At 38.9% G+C, this 15,675-nt stretch overlaps 1 protein-coding gene across 1 annotated transcript in view; it reads left to right on the top strand.

Annotated features, from left to right (window-relative positions):
• The first annotated feature begins 236 nt into the window (after positions 1-236).
• Positions 237-15,675, top strand: part of EPS8 (EGFR pathway substrate 8, signaling adaptor) — a 202,081-nt gene continuing 186,642 nt past the window's right edge. The window contains exon 1 of the mRNA XM_061125076.1: positions 237-389. The gene's annotated coding sequence lies outside the window, so the exon portion shown is untranslated. The remainder of the gene's footprint in view (positions 390-15,675) is intronic.

Here is a 15,675-nt window from a genome sequence, read left to right as displayed (position 1 = left end):
CCAGTTACCCGGCGCCTCGGCTGCCGCCAAGACCCGGAGAGCGGAGCCGGGCTCAGGGCCGCGCGGTGCTCGCTCGCGCGCTCGCTCCCGGCAGGAGCACTGGGCATGCGCGGCGCGCGGCCGATTCAGCGGGCGAGCCGGCGAGCGGGCGTGTAGCTCCAGACTTCCCCGGCAGCGGCGGCGGGCGAGGCGGTCTCGCCGAGCGCGAGGCCGGCGCTGAGCTCGCCCCGGGAGACCGCTTCTCCTCGGCCGGGCGCCGACGGCGGCTGGCGGCTCGCGGAGGACTGGGAGGGAGCGGTCCGGGTCGGGGGCTTTCTCCCGGCCGCCTCCCGCCGGGTGAGGGCTCGAGGCGCCTCCGGGGAAGCCGCGGCCCCGAGGGCGGATCCGAGGTAAGAGCCCCTCGGAGGAGGGCGCCTACCGGGGTCCCGCGGCTCGGACTCTTCCGTCGATTTTCAAAACCCGCCTTTGTGTGCCGAGATGGAGCGGTGCCAGGCGCCGCGTCCGCCTTCGTTCACTCTGACTGCTTTCAACTGGTGTCGGGAGCCAGGTGTGCTAGGGCGCTGCCTCCGGAGCGAGTCCGCGCGCGGGTCCCGGGCGCCCGGAGCCGGTGCCCGCCCTCTGCGCCCGGGGCTCCGGCAGGGTGGGCGGAGGAGACGCACACGGTCCTTGTCATATTTCCCGGTAACCTGAGCTTCCGCAGGTACACCTGCGTTTCTCTGGTCCTCCGGGCGACTCCAGAACCGAATATTCTTCTCCCGGCTTGTCTGAGACTTGGGCTTTCATAGAGCTACCCTCCCCGTCCCCACATTGCGGGGGGAGGGGGGAGAGTGTGTGGTCTTTTCCGTTGACACTTTGCAACAAGACCCCATCGCATACCCCTCCAATTTCGAGAGAGCTCGTTGTTTGTGCGTAGTTGTCACTGCTAATTCCTGGTGACTTTCCTTTCTTAGCGGCTTCACTCGGCTCACTCACCATTTTACTTTTGGGAAGACGGCCCTTCTGGGGTCTTTGTCAGTAAATGCCTTCGGAGTGGGTTTCCAAGACCCTGCCCGCTCCTCCTACGCTCTCACTTTCTTCTCTCCTTTCAAGGACTCCCTGTATGCAGAATCTTGCCAGGGACCGTCCCCTCGCTTGCATTGTTTGTCAGATCCTTTCCCCATGGTACCCACAGCCTCGCTGGACTCTCTTTGGGGGTAGGATGCTGTATTAGGTATGAGGATTTGAACCCCTTAGGCGTCAAGAGTGCTAGAGCATTAGGAATTGGAATTCACCTTTACAAAATGTATTTCCATGGAATGTATTATTGTTTTTCTTTTGACGGTTTCAGTCCTCACCTCAGATAATAAGAGGAATAGCTAATATCTGAAGAGTTCAGATAAAATTTGGTTTGAGGCGCCTGTGACTACTTTGGTTTTGGCTTTATTTGGGGGGGTGGAATAGAAGAACTGGGATTCCCAAAAGTCTTCTTTATATACATATAACAAAGTAACTGTGTTGTGTATTGCTTCTAATGTATTCCCATTGAAAGGATACTGTTCTTCTACAGGGAACTGGGTTTTGTAAAGTGTGAACCGGTAATTTAGATCATGTGGTCATTGAAAATTAAAGACTTGTGTTATCCTTTCTCACCTATTTTCTATTTGGAATTGGAGTTTTCTGGACATATTACTGTAGTTCTTATGTAGCTGGTGTGGGAAATTTTTGGTCATGGGTTCACATTTTTACTTGGCAATTTGAAAAATAACCCACTTTGTAGACTTGCCATGTAAAGGGTAGGGTAGAATGTATCACAAATGTAGTAACATTTTATAGACTGCCTTTAGTGCAGAATTCAGAAATTAAGACTTCTAAAAATTCCACAAGTTATTCTCTTCATAGAAGACGAGAAGGAAAGATAACTTGCTTTTAATTCCAGTGTTGTGAGATAACTCACAATATTTAATACATCCTCTTTGTAATCTTTTTTCTCCCACTTTTCAGTGTCATTGAATATCATTGTATAGTAATTTTCATCCTTTTACTAATATTGGAGGAATATTTTAAGTTGTATTTAGCATGAAGTTTCTTCAAAATGGTTTATTCTTGTTTGTTCCCTGTTGGGAATCTAATGCCAAATTTTGAACATTTGGCTTGTTTCTGATCAAATGTAAGGATTTTTATTTTACTTTTGTCTCTAGATTTTCCTGCTTTTAATTGTTTGTCTATGCTAATACTTTACAGATATCAGTTTCCTTTTTTTTTTTATGCTATGACATAGGCTTCCTGCCCTTTCCTTTCAGTGATTTTATGTGATACATTTCAAATAGTAATCTGTTCCTTTCCTTTCATTATTTTACACCCCGTGTTCACCCACTACTTTACACTTTTTAAAAAAATTTATAAATTTTTTTTGGCCATGCAGCATCTTAGTTCCTGAACCAGGAATCAAACTCATGCCCCGCTGCAGTGGCGGCAGAGTCTTTACCACTGGATCACGGGGGAAATCCTCACCCACTACTTTTTATTCTTCTCTGGACTCTTCTGTTTTTTTTTTTTTCACTTACCTACTTTAATTCTGCAGCAGCTCACTTGAACCACGACGTGTATAAGGAAATGCATTAAGAGTATCTGGAATAAAAGATGATGGTTTTTCTTAAGGTCTTGATTTAGATGCTTGAAGTTTTGTCAGATGGATATTTTAGCACTGATTTGATTTATTTAAAGTTTGTTAGCTTTTCGGAGTTGTATTAAGCATACAGCTATGTTTGGGTCATCATAAGGAAATACAAGTTAATGATAATTCCAAACTTTCAGACATCTGCAATGGTATGTAAGAGGAAAAAGAATTTTAATTTTAGTTAAGTACTTCACTTAGGGTACATCCCTGCAGGGAATTACTGTGTGAAATTGTTTGCAGCTGTTAGTGACTGAAAATATTTTCTTCAGAAGAATTCTGTAATGGACTAGTTGTAAACATTTGAGGTTTAGTGTATCCATGGAAGGTGTGAGGTTCTTCTGTGCTTTACTACAGCCTCTTCAGTGTTTTCTAGATACATTCTTAAATGGTATTTTTAAAAGCATTTTATTTTTTAGATCAAATTTATAGAAAAAGTGTGAAGATAGTAAAGTGACATCTCATATACCTCCATATTGTTTCCCCTCTTATTACTATCCTACATTAGTATTTGTTACATCAATGAGACAGTCTTGCTACATTGTTGTGTAGTCATTGAGTCCTGTTGGACTCTTTTGCAGCCCCATGGACTATAGTCCCGCCAAGCTCCTCTGTTCATGGGATTTCCCAGGCAAGAATACTGGAGTGGGTAGCCATTTTCTTCTCCAGGGGATCTTCCTGCCACAGGGATCAAACCTGCATCTCCTGTGTTGCCAGGCGAATTCTTTACCACTGAGCTACCAGGGACACTCATTGGTACATTATTATTAACAAAAGTTTATACTTTAGATTTCCTTAGTTATATCTAATGTGCCTTTTTTTTCCAGCACCTGTCATCTCGGGTGCCACAGTACACTTAGTTGTCACGTGTCTCTAGGCTTCTCTTGGCTGTGACAGTTTGTTAGACTTTCCTCGTTTTGGATGCTCTTTACAGTTTTGAGGAGTACTGGTCAGGTATTTGGAGAATGCCCTTTATAGGAATTAGTTGAATATTATTCTCCTTATCAGATTGAGGTTTTGGGCTTTTGAGAGGAAGATCACTAAGGTACAGTGCTACTTTTATCACATAATGGAAAGGGTGCTTACTAGCTCAGTTGGTAAAGAATCTGCCTACAATGTAGGAGACCCTGGTTTGATTCCTGGGTCGAGAAGTTACGCTGGAGAAGGAATAGGCTACCACTCCAGTATTCTTGGGCTTTCCTTGTGGCTCAGCTGGTTAAGAATCTGCCTGCAATGCAGGAGACCTGGGTTCGATCCCTGGGTTGGGAAGACCCCCTGGAGAAGGGAAAGGCTGCCCATTCCAGTGTTCTGGCCTGGAGAATTCCAAGGACTGTATAGTCCATGGGGTTGCAAAGAGTCAGACACAACAGAGTGACTTTCACTATCAGACATGATTTATCACTGTTGATATTGATCTTGATCACCTGGCTTCAGTAGTATTAGTTTTCTGCACTGAAAAAATCGCTCTTTTTTCCTTTCTTTTAATGCTGTTTCTTAGAAGGAAGTCACTGTGAACAGCCTATACTTAAGAAGTGGAGAATTATGGTTCTCCTTCTTGAGGGTAGAGTATTTATATACATTTTTTGGAATTTTTTTGCATGGAAGATTTGTCTCTTTCCTCCATTTATTAAGGGCTTCCCTCGTAGCTCAGTTGGTAAAGAATCCGCCTGCAATACAGGAGACCCTGGTTTGATTCCTGAGACAGGAAGATTCCCTAGAGAAGGGATAGGCTATCCACTCCAGTGTTCTTGGGCTTTCCTTGTGGCTCAGCTGGTAAAGAATACCCCTGCAATGCAGGAGACTTGGGTTTGATCCCTGAGTTGGGAAGATCCCCTGGAGGAGGGAAAGGCTACCCACTCCAGTGTTCTGGCGTGGAGAAAAGCATGGACTGCATGTATAGTCCATGGGGTCGCAAAGAGTTGGACACAACTGAGCGACTTTCACTCACACTCCATTTATTAATTTACTCAACTATTTGCTTATATTGGTCTGGACTCCTGGGTATATTTATATTTGTACTTTGGGTTGGAATCCAATACTACTTTATTTTGTTCCCCGAATTGTTTCAGTTTTGGACACTGTGAACTCTTTCAGTTGGTTCCTGTCTTCCTTTGACATCTCTCTATTAATGAAAGTTAAAAAAAAAATCTTTCCTTACTTTCTAACATTAAAAGATGTGCCATGATTATCTTGTGTATTTCTGTTTCCTGCCCAAGCCCTCGGGTTAGCCAGAAAGAATCTGCTTCATCTTCTTGGGAAATGATGTTAGAAGCCAAGATCTGGGTTCTAGGTATTCTTTTTTTTTTTTAATTATTATTATTTTTAATTGGAGTGTAATTGCTTTACAATGTTGTGTTCATTTCTGCTGTACAACAGTGGGGATCAGCTATATGTATACATATATGCCCCTCCCTCCCATCCCTCTAGGTCATCACAGACTCTAGGTATTCTTGCTGCTACTGAGGTGTCATTACTTCTGGAACCCCTCGTCTGACAGCAGGGAATGCATGTATGTGTATACAAATGCCTGTATATATACTTAGCTATGCATGTTTCTCTCTGTAACCATGTGTATCTGTGTGCATGTGCTCAGTCCATTTCAGCTGTTTGTAGCCCCATGGATTGTAGACCATCAGGCTCCTTTGCCCATGGAACTCTCCAGGCAAGAATACGGGACTGGAGTGCCGTCTCCTCCACATGCATATCTATTTTAAGCTAAATATGAGTTCATATGGTTGTCTCTTACTCTGCCTGGTCCATTACCACCTATATCATTCTGGATTTCTTCCCTCGCTTATCTGTAAATTCACTCTAACAGGGAGAAGAAACCTGGCTTTCACCATCTGCCACTTAATTGTTCAAACTCATTATGTGTGTACAACAGTATCGAAATTGTTAACCTGTGCTTTCTTTAGAAAGAAGAGGAAACAGCTTTATCAGCTAGAGTACAGTGCTTGTGTGCTGTTCCTTTTACAGATTCCACTTAGTCTTAGAGATGCCACTCCTTTCCCTCCTATCCTTTGTAGTGAGGTTGTTGCACACATTTATGATACAAGTAGATACTTTTGTTACATCCTAAATTCCATCTTGGGATCCCCAGGCCTTCTAAGTGATTTTTTAAAAAATTTACATATATTGTTTCACTCTTTGTTCTGTGAAGTTCTGTGGGTTTTGACAAATGTGTAATTTCATTTATTTATTTACAAAAGTATCACACTGAATAATTTCAACACTTAAACATCTCTGTTTCACATATCACTCCCTTAACCCTTTCCCTGGCAGCCACTGATTTTTTTTTTTTTAATGTCTCTGTAGTTTTGCCCTTTCTGGATATCATATCACGAAAATCATATAGCCTTGTACGATTGGCTTCTTTCGGTTAGGAATGTGCATTGAAGGTTCATGCATGTCTTCTTGTGGTTTGATAGCTCATTTCTTTTCATCGTGTAATAATATTGCATTGTATGGGTATATCTACAGTTTGTATCTATTCATCTGTTAAAGGGTATCTTGCTTGCTTCTGAATTTTGGCAGCTGTGAGTAAAGCTGCTATGATTATTCATGGGTAAATTTTTGTGTGGACAAAAGTTTTCAGATAAGTTGGATAAATACTTAGGAACACAATTGTTGGATCATATGGTAACATTCTGGTTAGCTTTGTCACATATTGCCAATCTGTTTTCCAGAGCAACTGTACATCTCGCATTTCTACCAGCAGTGAATGCAAGCTCCCATTGCTCCTCATCCTTCTTAACATTTGATATTATCAGTTTTTTGGATTTTATCTGTACTAATAAGTACATAGCAATATCTCATTGCTTTAATTGGCCCTTTCCCTAATGGCATTTAATGTTAAGCATCTTTCCATATGCTGTTTCCCATCTGTATATTTCTTTGATGAGATGTCTGTTAGGAACTTCTGCCCATTTTTGAATAGATCTCTGTTTTCTTTTCTTTGGCTCTGCTGCGTCTTCCTTGCTACGCAGAGGCTTTCTCTCGTTGTGACAAGTGGGGGCTACTCTCTAGTTGCAGTGCTTGGGCTTCTCTCGTTGTGGAGCATAGGCTTTATGGTGCAAGGGCTCAGCAGTTGTGGCAATGGGGCCTGACTGCCCCACGGTGTGGGAGACCTTAGTTCCCGGACCAGGGATCAAACCTGTGTGACCTGCATTGCAAGGTGGATTCCTAACCCCTGGACCCACCAGGGAAGTCCCATTTTCTCTTGTTGAATTTTAAGAATTCTTTATGTATATTTTTGGTACAAGTGCTTTATCAGATACTTGTTCTGCAACTGTATTTTTCTTGTCTTTTTGTTCTCTTAATAGCGTCTTTACAGAGCAAATAATTTTAATGAAGGCCAACTTATCAGTTTCATGGAGAGGCTTTTGGTGTTGCATTTAAAAACTCATTGCCAAACTCAAGACTACCTAAATTTTATTCTGTTTTCCCACCCCTTAAAAGTTTTATAGTTTTGTGTTTTGCTTTTAGATCTGTGACCCATATTGAGTTAATTTTTATACAAAGAGTAAAGTCTGTGTCTAGATTCATTTTTTTTTTTCCTGGTGGGTTTCAAGTTGTACCAGTAGCTAGTAAATGTGATATTTTAAGTAAAGTAGATTATAAATTTAGGTTTACAGTGGAAAGGACAGTGTTTTATTTGATTGTTTTTACATGTTTTGCAAAATCAGTTAAAAGAAACAGTTAAGAAATGGATTTGGAAAACCAAAATGTAACACTGCACAGACTTTAGACTATATACCAAGATTGATTCCTGGACATCATATATAATTCATTTCCTTCTTTCTCATCAACTCAGAGATTCTTCTTTGTGGAAATGAGAATTGCTAATTGAGTAACACATGTTAGTTTAAATCTAATCATAGAAATAATTAATAAAGTTCTGTTTTTCACGGAAAAGGTCCGAAATAAGGGATTTGCAGGGTGTATGCTGAGAAGGGACAGATGATATCCACACCATCTAGAAACCTGAGACTCTCTTTCCTTTTTTCAAGTGACTTTTTTTTTTTTTCCAAGTACCTTTCATTTGGTCAACACTTTTTGTTGTTGACATTAGGGCCAGCAGTATTGTTATATTACAGATAGAACTGGAACTCTTCAAGAAGCATCTAGATTAGATCAGACATTATAAAACTAGCACCTTTAGTATGGCAGGCATTACATACATTATCTCTTTTAATTCTCACAAGAGCTCTTGAAGGCAGGTCTCCTTATTTCCATATTACAGGTAAGAAATAGGTTCATAAAGAGAAAATGACTTGCCTGTGGTCTGCATGAGGAGAGAGCGACAGAGTTAGGATAGATATCTTGATCTTTCTGGCTCTAAAACCGATGTTTTTAGCTTTCTTGTGTTATCTCGCTTCCCTGATAGCTCAGTTGGTAAAGAATCTGTCTACAATGTGGGAGACCCTGGTTTGATTCATGGGTGGGGAAGATTCCCTGGAGAAGGGATAGGCTACCCCCTCCAGTATTCTTGGACTTCCCTAGTGGCTCAGCTGGTAAAGAATCTCTAATAACTGATGCTACTGATGTTACAGCTCTAGTAAGCTGGTGTTATCTCTAGTAACTGAAAAAGTGCTAGGGTAGTATTAATGTGTCTTTGATTTTATTCTTTTCTTTAACATAGTACTTAAAATGACTACTGATTTAACTGCGAATGCCTCAAAAGATTGTGTTTTTGAGATCTGTGGAGATTCTTTTTTTTTTTTTAATGTTGATGGATCTACATCCCACTGACCCAGAGCTATGAGGCATTGCGACATCTATAAAGAATGAGGTTCCTTTCAAGAGAGGAAGTTGTGGGGGATTAGAAAAAGTAGAATACGCATTGGTGTCATTAGCTATTTGTTTATCCCTATGCCTTGCTGAATTAAGTTTCTTGAGGGCAAGAAAGTGTCTCATTAATATTTAAGCACATCATATGTGCTACCCACTCCCAAAACGTTTGGTAGATGAAATCAGCACACTATCATGCTTTTTATAGAAGAATCTTTAGAATGTTTAGAAGAAGACGAACTGTTCCTCACCTGGGACTTTGAAGGTAATTACGTTTCATTTGTTCATTCAGTTCATCATTTATCGAGCATTTGTTGAGTATCTGTTCTGTGCCAGACACTGCACACACAGAGAGGAATAAGACAGGATCTCTGCCTTCTGTCATCAGGGAACCCAGGGAATGGAGGCAACCAGACAACCATCTCAATAGAGTGTGGAGCCAAATGGAGTACGTATTAAACAAACAAGCCACCGATGGACTTTGAAATCAGAGAGACCTTATCTGCCTTAGTTTCCTTATGTTAGAAGTGGAAACAATAGCAGTACCGTTGATGCGGTTGTTGGGAGGAGGTTAAATGAACAAGAGGAAAAAATGTACACATTTATATTTATATCTCAGTACATAGAAGAAGGGAGAGGCTCACTGTTGTTGATGGAGTCAGGAAAGTCTTTACTGGGTATGTGACACTTGGCTTTACTATAGGATAAATTTTTGAGGTCAAGAATGAGAGGACTCCAGGGCATTCCAGGCAGAAAGATAAATACATGTGACGTGTGCAGAATGGGTTGGCATGACAGGAGCGATGCGGAGTTCTGCACGTTCTCACAGATGGAGCCCCGAGGATTATTAGAAAGAACTGAATAACCAGTTACCATACTATAAATAACCATATTGTTATTTATGAATAACAATACAAAAGAGTAGTCATTAAAGTGGAGTAGGAGAGACTCAAGGTACCAAACCTGCTAGAAGAATTGCATGAATGCCTTCTGCTAGTCATGTGATTTCTGAATATAGTCCTTTATGTAGCAGATAAATTCTTGTGTTCCTTTTCAGCCCTGTGACACTCAAGTGATTTTACTAAGAAAGAGCACTTGTGTGTTTGGGTGAAATCAGAAGTCCTGTCTCAAACCATTCTTTTTTTTAAAAAAACTTCTTATTTTATATTGGAGTATAGCTGATTAACAATGTGATAGTTTCAGATCATTCTTTTTTTTTTAAAATTGAAGTATAGTTGATTTACAATATAAGTTTATAGTGTAAAGCGGAGTGAAACAGTTATATATATGTATATACATATATATATATATATAGAGAGACATACACACACAGATGAATTATATATATGTATATACACACACATATTTTTCCACTATGGTTTATTACCAAAGTGTTCTTGTATTTAGTAGCATGAAAGTGTTCGTGCTCGGTCATGCCTGACTTTTTGCCACCCCAGGGACTATAGCCTGCCAGGTTCCTCTGTCCATAGAATTCTCCAGGCAAGAATACTGGAGTGGGCTTCCATACCCTTCTACAGGGGATCTTTCTAACCAGGGATCGAACCCAGGTCTCATGCATTGCAGGCAGATTCTTTATTGTCTGAGCCACCAGGGAAGTCCTATATTTAGTAGCATAGCAACATAAGAATCTAATATCCTAATGAAGTGGGATCTAGTCCTGTTTGAGTCAATCCAGAATTCTAAGAACCATGAACAGTTTTTCACCAGAACCTGAAACATAATACTTAGGAATGTGCTAAAGTAATTTGTTCAGTGAATCAATTATGAATTGATAAGAGGTCAGAGTTCTGCAGTTGAAAAATTGTCATTTTAATTTAAGGAGAAAGAAAAGAACATGAAGCTCAATAGAAGGAAGAGAAGTTTATATTTAAGTAGAGGGAAAAAGATATTTTTCAAAGTCCTCTGTTAAAGGCTAGTGATATGAATTTCATTTTATTTAGAAAGTTTTTTATTAGCACAATTAGCAATTACTTCTCTATTACCATCAGAATATTATTCCTTTTCCTAGAAATATATGCATATTATTGATATAGTAAGCCAATAGTGACATATTGGCTTAATGCAACAATAGAATGTTTACAGTGTCTGAAATATAACATTTGTGATCACTGAATACTCTGATTTTTCTTCAGATTCTAATATTTGTAATGTTTTGTAATATTGTAATTGTTTCTAATATTTTTCATTAGAAAATAAATGTTTAAAAAATATAAGCAGCAGAACAAATTCATAAAGAAATACGTGGATGAAATGCATTACTTTTGAGAAGACATTGAACATAATTTAATTTTCTACAATAATTTTGACATTTTGAGTTAATGTAATCTTAGACATGAACATATAATAAGATGATTGTGAGTATATTTACTTTTAAATGTGAGAAAGATATAACTATGATGAAAGAGAGAGCAGATACATTTAACTTTCATATGGAAGAAAATAAGACATTATTATAGCTATATAGATTTTTTCCCCAAATAAGCATGTTAATCTTGTCTGTGTGTTTATGTGTATATATGTAATTTCCAGTTTTTCTTTCCAGTATATTTGAAAACTTTGTTTTATGAACAACTGTATATTGGTATTTAAAAATATTGCTCTTTAATTCAGAAATACTGATTTAGAACCCTATCTTTAGGGTTTCTTGATTTGTCTTTATTATTTTAGTATATTTATCTGCATTATCAGAACTTCTGATATAAAATCTTTTTAGTTTGTGGACTATAAGCTAGGTTAGATATTTTTTATATCTCAGGATCCTTTTAGTCAAGAGAAAACATCGGTTTTGTTGGTAGTTTTTTTATTTAGCTCTTTTGTGGGGCCTTGTTAGACTCTGAATAATTTAAAAGCAATGGAATTCTTTCTGTGATAAAAATCTAGTCATCAGGCCAAATCTTGTAGCATTATTCACGTGATACTCATGCATATAAAGGTGTAGAATTAATATGTATGCCTGAAGTATGTATATTAAAGACGGTGTTTTTAATTATTTTTTAACGTTCGTGGATTCACAGATTTGCTTAAAATCTTAGCTCTTCTGTTTTTAAGTGAATGATCTATGATAGCCAAGCCTGAACAATAATGTGTAAAGAATAATAACAAAAGCATTTATAACTTCTTTAAATTTAGGAGTAATTATTTTTCTATTTTTCTATATTAGCGTATTTGCTATGCAGCATTATAAGATAAACTGAGTTTAAAGTACTATCGTTTTCTATTGTTTTACTTTTTCATATATTTCTTATCCAAACGACCAAAACAAAAGTTTCAGCACCATTTATTACAGTGTCCTTGCACTTGATTGTATTTCACGTTTTTCAGTTTAATCTGAAGACTTTCCATAGTCTCACGAAGAAAACAGTCCTATAAAAATCTTGAAGCAGATAAATGACCATGTGAGTTTTTCCTCAATACCCCTTCTCTATCCTCCTTCCCTCTTTCCTGCCTTATTCTGTCTTCCAGCCCCAGTGTCTGACCACTTTTTTTCAGGGCCCAAATGGCATTAGTTGAAAATGTATCTTTCATAACTTTGCTATCTTTCCAGTTACCATTCAGACTTTCTCACTGCGTGGTGAGATCTCAGCTGTGACGAGTGAAATCTGAATAAAAGAGACATTCATGGTGGTTATGACAGTGGAGGTTAGGTTTAGGCTGCCAGAGAGTTTGAAACAAAGGAGAGATTGAAGCCTCATCACCTCCGTCTTATTTGGGTAGTAAGTAAAGTATTTTGGAAGTAGTAAAGTCTCATTATGAAGATAATGAAATCTTGTCCAGACTAAGTACATTCACAGTGACTGACTTCAGCTGGAATGCATCTGAACACCACTCAGTTTTTATACTAATTAGAAAAGATCCACCATGGTTTTGTTTGTATGTTAGAGTATATGCTAGTGACTTTTTTAAAAAACATTTTGCTTTGTAGGAGCCCCTTAATACTACAGGGAATTTTAGAATTTCAATTCAAATAGTTGTCAGGTAAATATGTATAATGTAAAAAAGTTTTTTTTTTTTTTATATGGAAAAGTCCATGGTGTTCTAAAGGGTCTTCAAATAGGACTAAAGGTTCCCTCATCTTGCCCTCAAAGCCTCCCCTCTCACACCTTCTCTATACCTGTTGTTGTTGAGTCGCTCAGTCGTGTCCGACTCTGTGCGACCCCATAGACGGCAGCCCACCAGGCTCCCCCGTCCCTGGGCTTCTCCAGGCAAGAACGCCGGAGTGGGCTGCCATTTCCTTCTCCAGTGTGTGAAAGTGAAAAGTGAGAGTGAAAGCGAAGTCGCTCGCAGCGACTTCAGTGTCCTACTCGTAGCGACCCCATGGACTGCAGCCCACCAGGCTCCTCCATCCATGGGATTTTCTACGCAAGAGTACTGGAGTGGGGTGCCATTGCCTTCTCCACCTTAGCTTCCTATTTCCCCTTTATTCTTAGTAAGCCTCTGTTACTGCTGTCAGTCCTAACAGTCGCTGGGAAGGGTAATGTGATGGTGGTGGTTTAGTCACTTAGGTCATGTCTGACTCTTGTGACCTCATGGACTGTAGCCTGCCAGCTCCTTTGTCCATGGGAAGGATAATACTGTGGTAACATTTCCTTTAAAAGGAAAATTACAGAAGAGGAATATGTATACAAATGTATAGTGAATATAGCAAAATACACCCTGGAAAGTCTTTTGTTTGTGAGGGTGAGTTTTGTTAGTTGTTGTGATAGATCTTGTTTGACTCATTTCAACTTTCTCCAGTGATCCTTTTGTGATATGCATATATGAGATAGTTATGCAAGATTAAGGATTTGGTTAAACCATTAGCAAGCACATTGGCTTAATTCAACCCAATCTAATTCCTTCATCTAACAATTCTGGACATATACAGCTTTATTTAATAGAAAATAATTTTGTTTCATTTAGTGAAACTCATTTTTCAATAAAGAAATATTAAATAAATGCCTGTATTACTAAGTAGCAATAATTACTGTAATTAACAAAACAGACAAGGTTGCTAACCTTAGAGTACACAGTGTCAGAAATCTAGATTAGAAGAAGCATAAAAAACTTAAAAGAAGCATCAGATTCTATGTAAATGGTCAAAAATGTGTAAAATAAAGAATAACCTTTCTGGCTTCTTCTTCCCTGCCTTCCTTCATCTGTCTCCTTTTCTTTCTTTTTCTCTTTTTCGCTTCTAAGAGAGTGAAGATATTAACATTTTGTATTATATTTTTCAACACATCCCAATTTTGTGGATTTATAAAATAACAACATTTTCAAATTACATTTTATTTTGCAGTCACCCTGCAGAAGAACATTTGTTATTTGAGAACAGCTTTGGGAAAAATTATGGTATACCAGCACTCCCTTTGAAAGATTTTTTTTTTTTTTTCAACTAAGGTCAGCTTAAGATCAGAACAGACAAGTATGGTTTGTATTAGTTTTATAGACACTACTCAGTATTCTTTTCTTGGAAATGCCTAGAAATGAAGAAACCATTATTCATAAAATGAAGTCATGCTGAAGACCTCAGGCTGGTCGTAAAGTGGTCGGTCATCTTTAGAGATGGCGAAATGTGTCTTACTGGGAGTTTGAAGTGTGGGTAACTTGAAGACCTTCGTTTGAAGCAGCACTGCGGCCTCCTCCTCTGGTGGAGCCCAGCACTTCCTAACACACTGCTCGAATTACACACCACTGACATGATCCCCACAATGTGTTCGGCTCATGTGGTTCTCGTTAGCTGTTGTGAATGAAAGATTCATAACTATCTGTTTCAGAAAAACGCCTTTATTTGCATTACAGAGAGGTTGCTTGGAACAGGATCAAGAATTGTTTTTAAATTGTAAGTGAGCACGTATGGTTTGGGTCATGATTGACACTGGACTTTTAAAAAAATTCCATGCCCCAAGAAGTTTCTGAGTAAATGTTTCGATGACAGTGTTGACATAGATGGAGAAGAGTGCCTGCATTTTTCCCCACATTCCTAGTGATTTGGATCAAATATTTTTGTAGAAAACCCTGCTAACCTTTCCCTTATCTTGCCTACCAGGTGATATATGACAGGATCACAGAGGGGAGTAGGACATCATGCAAACTTGCCAGACAGATAATTAAAGAGTCCACGTGGCAACCTTGTGGCCTGATTTTCCCAAGCTCTGTCATCCTAACTGGAGAGTTAGCTGTATGCTGTCAGCTTGAAGAACTGTAGGCTTGTGTACAAATTGAGGGGTTGGGGAAAGGAGAGGGGGTGGGTATATAAATTCCATATCTGCAGGTTTGCCAAATTCATAATATAGAAGCACTTTTGTTCTAAAAGAAAACTTAATTCATTATTTCCTCATTTTGGCTATTACTTCTTATATGTTAACAAATCACTACCAAACAAATTAAATACCAGAGGAACTTTTTTTTTAATTTTAATTGATGGCATACTAGAAGTTAGTTATTTTTGAAGTCTTTTTTTTCTTAAAGAAAAAGGTAAGATTTGAACATATTGGTTAGAGGGGGTGGAATCATTTTCACCTTTTGCTCTTGTAGTAAATTAGTTTGTGCATTTTTGGTAGCAGTTCCTGAACTATCCAAATAAGATGAGGCTTGTTTTTCTCTCACTAGGCAGATATTAATATTTATGAATACCTGAAGTTGATTATGTGATATTAAAAGTCACATAAGATTTCCAGCCTTTGTTATATTAATACATTCTACAAGTTATTACTACAAAAATGAGAATTTTAGATACCAATGTGAGTCAGTTCTTTTTGGTTATACACTGACTTTTTTTTATTTTTTGGCCACACCTCATGGCATGTGAGTTTAGATCCCCCACCAGGGATTGAACCCATGACATTCGAAGTGGAAGTGCTGATTCTTACCCGCTGGACCACCAGGAAAGTCCTACACTGACTTCTAATTGCTCTCCTGTCTTTACATATTCCCACTTGATATGAATAGGAACTCTTTTTCCTACTGTGTATACATAGTTCATGTCATATGCTGTTTTGAAATATATGGAGATTATTTGCTGGAATAATAAAACTCATTCAGACTTGCATCAGCTAGACTTTTTAAACAGTTTTTTTCTGATGAGAACTGTGCTTAAATACTTACTTCTACCATAGCATGTCTCTCTTCCCACTCCTAACATTTTCTCACTTTTCTCCAGCATGTCTTGAAGGGGCTTGTAAACCAAGTTCTAAAATATGTCATGCATCTCTGTTCAACAGGTAATTGGCCCT

The sequence above is a fragment of the Dama dama genome, chromosome 22 (assembly GCF_033118175.1).
Source record: "Dama dama isolate Ldn47 chromosome 22, ASM3311817v1, whole genome shotgun sequence".
Lineage (NCBI taxonomy): Eukaryota > Metazoa > Chordata > Mammalia > Artiodactyla > Cervidae > Dama > Dama dama.
Note: the sequence above shows the minus strand (reverse complement) of the source record. Positions and strands in the feature narration are given on the sequence as shown.